General features: G+C 29.7%; 1 long non-coding RNA gene across 1 annotated transcript; it reads left to right on the top strand.

Annotated features, from left to right (window-relative positions):
- The first annotated feature begins 9 nt into the window (after positions 1 to 9).
- LOC141450258 (uncharacterized) lies at positions 10 to 7,408 on the top strand. The gene is made up of 2 exons (XR_012455990.1): positions 10 to 2,003; positions 2,801 to 7,408. It is a non-coding gene; the product is annotated as an uncharacterized lncRNA (long non-coding RNA).
- Positions 7,409 to 9,201: the final 1,793 nt, after the last annotated feature.

Raw genomic sequence — 9,201 nt, 5'->3', positions numbered from 1 at the left:
TTGAGTAAGTAAAGATTGTATTGAAATCCGTGGCCTCATTCCCGACTAAGAAGATTATAATTGTAGTGTAGGGATATGATAACATTGAAGTGTACGATAGAAATAAAATTGTAGATTCTGATTAAAATCAGAAACCGGACCGAAATAGAAAAAAACATACTTACTAAAACGGATCAGCTTAATTGAGTCACAGTTATGAAATAAGCTCTGTCTTATAAGGCCGTTTGGCGGGGATGAATACTTCAGGATATTCCTAGAGGAAGGAGACGTCTCACAGGACTCGCTCAAACTCCTTGGCAGTACGAAAGTGAAGCTAAGAAAGATTATTGCCTTAGTTACTGTAAAGATCTTTTGAAAAATCACTAACATAGTGATTGGCTGGAGAAGTGATGTGTTGGAATGTGGCCAGCAGGAAAAGACTTTGTCCGTTTGCAAAAAGATTTCTATGTATGGTTTATGTGAACTAATTTCTGTTGGGCCCCATTCTTATTCCCTGTAGAGGCCCCGATTTTAAATTAGATTGATTGATGCATGATATGAGCAACATAAAAACCGTTTATTTGGAAGATAGAAAAATTTCATTTTCAGCATAAATGTGACGCTGAGGAGCTACAAATCACTGTGTGATGATTTCCTTTTCTGTTAGCTCATTCTTTGGTGTTATAACATGAGTGCTCGAGTTTGGCTTCTCTCAACCCTGGTTCTCCTTAGTTCTTGTCTAGAATAGTCATTGAAACTGCATTACCCGTTCTTGTAGCTCTAGTTATTATTTTCCTGTAGAAATGGATTAAATGCATGCTGTTTAATGGCCTTGATTTCGGCAAGAGAATATAAACATGAAATTAGGCTTGCCATCAAATTAACCAAGATCTAAGAAGGCTGCTCACAGTTGTCTGATACATTTTGTACAGACTATTCTAGTTGTCAGGCTATAAACTTACTGTAAATTTTGGAAAATTAAAATGCCAAAGTAAATAAACACAAATTTCAACTGAATAAAACTACTAAATCATTTCGAAAGATTATCAATTTTTGATATCCAAGATTTAAAAGAGAATAAAAATGTTTTCAGTACGTCCCATCCTATAATACGTATGTACCAAATTTATTTCTTAGAAGAGAAACACCGCCCAAAGTTATTAGTAAATTACAAAATTTAAAAAACTATATAAATTGTATAGTATAAATTGTAATTGTATAGTATAAATTGTAATTGTGTAGTATAATTGTAATATGTAGCATAAAATTTGAAATCTTTTAAAAATACTTTCTTTTGGTTAGAATTTACTTTTAATAGCACAAAACAGCGAAATTATAAGTAATTCCTTAAATTATTTCTCATATAATTTTCTGTATTTGCATTTTTGAATTTTTTAATTTGCAAGAGGAAAATTCCATGCTGACAAGAGCGTAAAAAAAAAGTTTCAATTTTATGTTTGAAAAGAAGATAACATATTTAGGCTAGGTTTTTTTTTTTTTTTTACATTTCCACTTAAATTATCATTATAATTTTACCTTTTATTAAGAGGCGAGAGAAGTTAATCGATCATGATAAATTTTCGGTAACACGTTTTCACAGAAAATAATTACGTTGAAGTACCCTGAATAAAAAATGGATTTTTAGAACATGGTCAAATGTGAGTACACTACTTTCTTCTATTTTTATATATTTGTTTTATTTAATCTTTGACAATCATGTGTGTTTCACCAGATTTTATTTTGTTTTTTACGAATGACGAAAATGATATCGATTTTATTTCTTTGTATAACTAACCTTGCCATGTACAAGTATGTACCTTGTTTACAGTTGCATTGTCTGTCCATTTCATGTTTCTTACTCTACTATTGACCTATTTTATAGTACAATCTTAAAAAAAAGTTTAAAGCTCCAATTCTATCTTGTACTTCACAATTGTGGTCTTACTTAAGTGATCTGAAGATTTTTTTAAGGATTCTGCTTTCAAATTAACCTTCCTTACGAGTTAGATGATTAGAAAAGAGGGGTGCGTTCATGTTTTTTTTTTTTTAAAAAAAAGGGCACATCTTTGAAGTGAAAAAAGGAACAGATTTAGGGAATATGTGAATTGGTAAGGGAAAAGGAGGTTTTTATTAAGTCCATGGGGTGTAAAACTAGTTTTTTTTTTTTTTTTACAATGCAAAGATTCTATTCCTCTGAATACGTAAAGATTTAGCACAGCTTTAAAGATATTGAAGTTCATAAAAGGATTAGAATGAATGAATTAAAAAGATTAGAATTTCGAGAAAAATTGTATATGTCATGTAAAAAAAAAAAAACACAAGAAATCGTTTTAGTAAATGGACCAGTCGAAAGGTTTCTGCCTTACCTTCTCTGTTTTACCTTAGTTGTCACCAGAAGCGATAAAACAAAGTTAGAACTACCTGTGTTACTTTTAAGCAATCTTTTAAATGATGAATACACAACTTGCCCATATTGATGCTGCAAGCCAGAAACGGACTTTTAACCAAGAGTTTTGGATTAACTGTCACCGCAAAGAAGAATCGAACTGCTATTTAGGCTAATTCGTAGCCTAGGAAGTAATTAAAGAACTAGTAAGAAGGCTAAGCAAAAATCTTCGACGTGGTATTTGACAGAAACGTTTCAAGAAATACGGTTTTGAATGGAACCTAAGTTCGAATAGCAGGTGCAGCCTAGAAGAGGGTGTTTCCAAAATTCTAAAAACACTAGATTAGAAATATATTTAAAAAATAAAAAAAAAGGATGCTTTAATTTTGCACACTGTGACTTCAGCACATTTCTTTATTAATTTTTTAATTTAAGGCGCTTAACACCTGGGGTCTTCGGCGCCCGTAGCTTTTACCAGTGCAGTGCCGCCTTCCGGACAGAGTTCTCTCTTCCGTTTTAGACGTGTTTTTATACCGGGCAGTGAACTAAAAGAAGCTCCTGGGATCTTCACGTTGGAATCCAGCATACACTAACCAATGATCTAATCGCTTCCTTCAGTAAGTATGTTATTTTGTAAAAAAATGTCCATTATCTTAAGAATTTGAAGTGATTCACACTAATCATAATAATAATTAAAAAAAACGTTCAATTATACAAATTGTTTTTATTACTTGTAAAAAAAGAAAAGAAAAAAATCACACAAGTATACATTCTGATGTAATTGCGTAATATTCATTTTTTTTTTTTTTTGATATCTTAATAAGAGAAAGAAAGGAATTCCAATCTCTACTTTCTTTTACACTTGTAAATCACACACATATCAAATATCCAAAATCAAATTCTTTGGTAAACCATTCACTTTATTCATTTATGTAGTATAAAATATATCTAAATATATATTATATGTAATTCTGTCCCTAAATTTCTAATGTATATTATTTACAGAATTTTAAAAACAAAACAAAAAAGTAGTCAATTATAAACTTATGTTTAGGCCAGATTTTTTAATTTTTTTTTATTGCAACTTTGAAATAGTTTATTATGAAAATGGATTTAATAATTTATCTATCTGCACAATAAATCCCTGAGGAATGAAGTTCTTTTAAGGGAATGTAGCCAGTGCTATCAAAACTGTTCCTTTAGCGAACCCAAAGCTAACTGTAGCTTCATACAAGCTCTTGAAAAGACCTGGTTTAAGTTCCATGAAAAGCTTATTCGACTTTTAGAGAATCACACACTAGATCGTTCAGGTAGCAGCAATGGATGCGATTATTCTTGAATAACCCCAATCTTCCGAGTATAGAATTGGGTCTACGTTCTACTAGATGCTCTTGTCCTGTCCTTGTAATGCGAGTTCCTAGTAATAGCAGAATCCGGAATCTTGATCATTGACGACGAGATTAATAACTTTACCAATCACTAAATAATCATAATATTTATACATACGTTTAGTAGTAACAAACCACAGGGGTAATAACCCAGACTGTCGACGCCAATTACATGTACAGCACCATTCCAACAATATTCATACAAATACAACTCAGGGCCTACAATTCACTTTTTTTGGATATTCCAAAATTTTATAAAATCCTGATTAAAACCTTTTAAAACTACGATTATGCTTTTGTAATCAACAATGATAGCAAATTGTACACTAATCGATTACTAAATCAACGGCAATTTTTTGCTTTCCTTCTTGCCGACCCAATCAATAATCGATCAAAAGGAGCTTTGATTTTTTAGTATACAATTTAGAAGCAATATTTTCAACTTTTTTTTTCTACGAAAGATTTTACAAAAAGTTAAAAGTTCTTGATTGTCGGACCTGAAAATATAAACTAGGGAAATGTTTTTTTGAAACTTTAAAACTTTTAAATTCATTTTCATAATAAACGAGCCCTTTAATTTTCATATTTTTGTTTCATTTCTAAAGTATCGAAAAATATTTGTTATATAAGTAATTTTTGACAAAATTCTAATACTTTTCAAAATGTAATTTTGGGGAACAACAAAAAAATACAGATACATAAAATGTGTAAGATTTAGATTTTTTTTTTTTTTTTATACAATCATAAATAGAACGATGTACTTCCGTATTTATATTAGGATTAATTCATTTTTATAAATAAACTTATCCATTACATTATTTTTAAATAATAAAACTAATTATTTTAGTAGTAATTATTAATTATTAAGAAGGCGGTGAAACGATAAGTTTTAGAAAAATAAAATAAAACACAGCCTTCTTTGTTTTTCTTGTATAACAAAACACATGATTTAAATTCACTAAAATACTTCATTAATAAATAGATTGGAAAACAAATTTAATATTAAAAATGAAAAAATAAAAACCCTGTAACGTGATTTATTTATTTTTATTTTTTTAAATAATTAATACTGTGATGTAAAAACTTCTTTCGAGAAAGGAAAATAACAATCAAATTAATTATAAAACAATTATTAATATTTTAAATTAAATATATTATTTGTTAAATGGATTCATTATATTCTACACAATTGAAATATTTTATATGAGTGTATTATAAATTTAATATACGTTATTTCAGGGCATTTCTCAAAAACTTTTTTTTTTTTAAATTTCTTGTATTCCCCCCCAGATTCAATTCAAAATATGACGTTGGATTGTCTAAGAGAAATAAAAATTTCCGTTAACGATAGGATTCCCTACACTTTTGCTCATCCGTAACAATTCTAAGGAGGTCAAGAAAAAATTGTTTTAAGATGGCCGGACAAAACAGTCTTACAAAGAGATTAAAAATTGGCAGTATTATTTAATTCATTGGTTGTTGCCAAGAGAAAAGTGTGTTATGCGCTTTCAACCATGGAAAACTAGAAGGTTTAAGGAAAACTTTCCAAAGGTTTAGAAAGAGAGTGAGGGGAAAACGGATTAATTTGTTTTTCCCACGGAGATTACAGTCAGCTGTTTCTTCTAAGATTATACTGAGATTTTCTCTAAATCTTTTTATTAATTGACCTAATTCCTTGATTTTTTTCCTCCTCCTGTTTAGTTTTCCAGGTGACTGTGTCACTGGAATCTCAAGTAAACATTGGATACGAATTGCACATTAATAAGAGCAACTAAATTTGGAGCTCTAAGGAGCTTTAAGCTTCAACAGCAAAGCTTTTTTTTTTTTTTTTTTATACATTGTACAAGAGTAGAGAAGCTTAGAAACAACGTTTTCCGCAGAGCTAGTTTAAGGCTTTACCAGTCATAATATTACTAGTCAGTTAAATATATAGTGGGATCACTTCTTAGTATGGTCGTTAACCTTATCCTAAACATGGCATTAAATTAAATTGGTCAAACGGGAGATGTGTTCTACTACAAAAGGACAATTCATCTGGCTGCCATTAAAGATGTACCAATTTTGAATCTCGAAAGAGTGGGAGAACAACATTTTTCCAATGAGAATTTAAGAAGGCAAAATTTTGTGATCAAGTGAAAGAGCAAAATATTTGTTCTATTTAAATTAATATAATAATAAATTAACAATATATAAAAATATCGTGCGAATTTACGCACAAAAGATTCTCACTTTCTTAAAATGTAGAGAAAAGAAACCTACTAAATACTGATACATATATTATTACAAAATATTAATTAAATAAATAAAATTAACAGAACAAACAAATTAACTTTATTTATTTAAAAAAATGATTAAACTTTTATTAGATTCTACACAAATATTATAATGCTTTTATTGCTTTAGGAACTGCATCAGAGATTTGTTTTTAGATTTAATTAATTTTTTTTCTTTGTCAAATGCCCTGATTAATAAATATACCTAAATGATAATTTAAAAAATACTCTAAAATTATTACACTTAGTAACATTTTATTACCACTAATAGGTAATGTTAAAATAATAATAATAAATGTAATAAAATGAAATTAAACGGATTGTCTTCTTAAAATTATACCTTAAGTAGGTCGAATTCCAACTTTAACTTATAAGGAGGACTGGTTTGTGATTTGTTCAGTGCTTGCGCGAGAGACGTTTTCCTCAAAGGAAAATAGACATATCTTAGTACGGATGAATATTGAGTGACACCTAATTGAGACAGATATGGACATGGTTTTAGGCGAAAGTTGCTCTTTACTCACTACAGATTAGACTTCTAGTTTGGGATGTCTGCTATCTAAGTGGGCGGGATGAATTGGATTGGAGCTCTTGGGAGGTCGCAGTGTATTCAGTCAGTAGAAGGCTAATCTCTTCACCTACAGACTCTTGGGGCTTTTTGAACATAGGGCTAGCTGTACGGGGGGAAAAAAAACAAAGTCCCAATTCTATTTAGCTTTTAATAGATTATGCCCTTTCGAAATGGAACACCTATTCCAAAAATACAGCTGTGATAATTGGCCGCATTAAGATCATAAGAGATGGGAAAAGAAACCCCTTGTGAATAAGAAAGGTAGAATAAGCCTCTTTTTTTGGAACTGTAACACCTAAAGATACTGGATCCAAATAGCTGCAGCATCTAATCTAATGTAGAGTGATTTTAAGTTTTACAAAAAAAAAAAATAATCCGATTCTAACCAGTTCTTGCTGTCTTAAGATGATCAAATCACAAATCAGTTTCTTCTTTTATTTTCTTTGGAACAAACCTTTTAAATTTTTAAGTTTCATCATAATATAACAAACAAGAGGGGTAAAAAAGGACGAGCGGATTTAGATATTTAGAAAATAAATCACATAAATTAGGATAGTTAAATATAGAGCAATTAACCAAAGTTGTTAGTAAAAAATTACTTTACAAGAGATTGTGTCTGTCTTTAAGGCTAACAATAAACTCTGAAAAGCTCGTGAGGAGATTGGATGGCTGAAAAAATTCACTTTTCATGAAGATCCGATGTTAGCCAGTGTATAGCCAGCCTATAGTCTATTATTTTTACATATACGGATGATTGCCAACTCTATCAGGCAGAAATATAGAATCAGTACAGGTATTGATTGCGGGGGGGGGGAAAATAGAGTAAAAGATACGATTGTAAGTCTTGTGAGTGAATGGAGTTCAAAAAAGAGATCAAAAAAACGTGGCTGTGAAGCTGAAAAGAAATGAAATGAACTCTGGTGAAAGAATTCGATTCATTAAGATACGCAAAATAATGATACAAAAACGAGAAGTGGAAGAATTCCACAGCCTATCCCCACTATAAATCAACGATAGAGTATCGTATATCGTATTTTCCATTTTATGTAGGGTTGCCAACTCTGTAAAGTTTCAAAAAAAGGACATCCTAAAATAAATTAGGTACATTCAAGGCCGTCGACAGGATTTTGGGGGCCCGGGAAAAAGTCCCCTCTCCCCCGTCTATAATATGGCCTAGGTACATTTACATCTTACATATTTATTCATGAAAAGTTCATCGTTACATCAATCATCTGTTTGACCTATTCAGTTCAGTTAGAACAGAAAAAAAACAACACGCCAAATGAAGAAGTCTCAGAAGTCCAGAACTTCCGGACAAAAGGCGTCCTTTCCTAATTTAAGAAATGACAAGGACAACCCAAGTGTTAAAAAAAAAAGGACTGTCCTTTCCTAAAAAAAAAAAGGGCAGTTGGCAACCCCATTTTTATGGAAAGGTAGGTAATGGATTCAGTTTCCGCCATCTTTCCTTCCCTTCTAAATGAAGCGCCCAGCAGCTAAATGATATATGAAAAAAGAAGAGAAATACAAAATTATCGTATGGCCAAATTAGAGGGGGAAACAAAAAAAAAACGTTACAATACTTTTCAAAACGTGTTGAAAGCAACGTTTAGTAAATATACACCCCTATTCCTTGTCAAAAATTCTTTTAAATTATTTTTTCTTTTTTGGTCACAGAACTTTTTGCAGCTATAAACTGACTTAAAAACCAGAATAGAAAGTGTACAAATTTATTATTAATACTTTTCTCGCTCTTCTATCATTTTTTTAATTATTTTTTTTTTTAATTTTATCCAAAGAGATTCAATATTTGTTTGTTATCTGCTGGTTAAGATTATATAACGGGGTGGAGCTGATCACACATCTAATTTGTGGGAAGCAGAATCAGTTGATAGAATAAGAAGTTATTTCGAATGATTTATAAAAATATAGTATTTAGAACTTCTTTAAATTTTTTTGCCCTCAATTATTATTATTATTTTTTTTTAATTTTCAATTATGAAACCCTGAATTTTATATATTTACATAAAAAACACACATGCGGGCGTACTTATTTTATAAAAAAAAAAAGTAAGAGGAGCTTGTTTCTAACTAACAATATTAGTTACAATTATAAATTTCATTTTTCTTTAGTACACATTTTCAAAAGATAAAATAAAAGTAAAAAGACAATTTTTTTTTGTACTATTATATCCAAAAATATACAATCAATACATTTATTTTGTTTAGTAAAAAGTAATACTTAAGTTACGCCATGCAAAAAGAAAGGATTTTTATCTTTTAAATATTGTTTTTCTTTTAAATTATTCTTTCTTTTCCACATTGACACATAAAAAGACGTTCATGGTCTACGCAGAATTGCTACGCGCACAATTAACTTTATTTATATATTTTTTTTTTAATCAGACTTCAGTGATTGTCTTAAAAAAAAATAATAAAATAAATTAAATTATAATAAAATATATAATATAAATATTATACATAATATAAAATCTATTTTTTTCCAAAAATAATAAAAAGCACCTCAAATTATTATTTCAATAAAAAAAAAAAAAAATCGTTTAAAATCTACTAAAAAATGTACACGCGCGCAAAAAACATTATGTA

The sequence above is a fragment of the Rhodnius prolixus genome, unplaced genomic scaffold, assembly GCF_049639745.1.
Source record: "Rhodnius prolixus isolate KJV_2025 unplaced genomic scaffold, Rpr scaffold_2, whole genome shotgun sequence".
NCBI classification, from domain to species: Eukaryota; Metazoa; Arthropoda; class Insecta; order Hemiptera; family Reduviidae; genus Rhodnius; species Rhodnius prolixus.
This window is presented reverse-complemented; position numbering and strand designations above follow the sequence as displayed.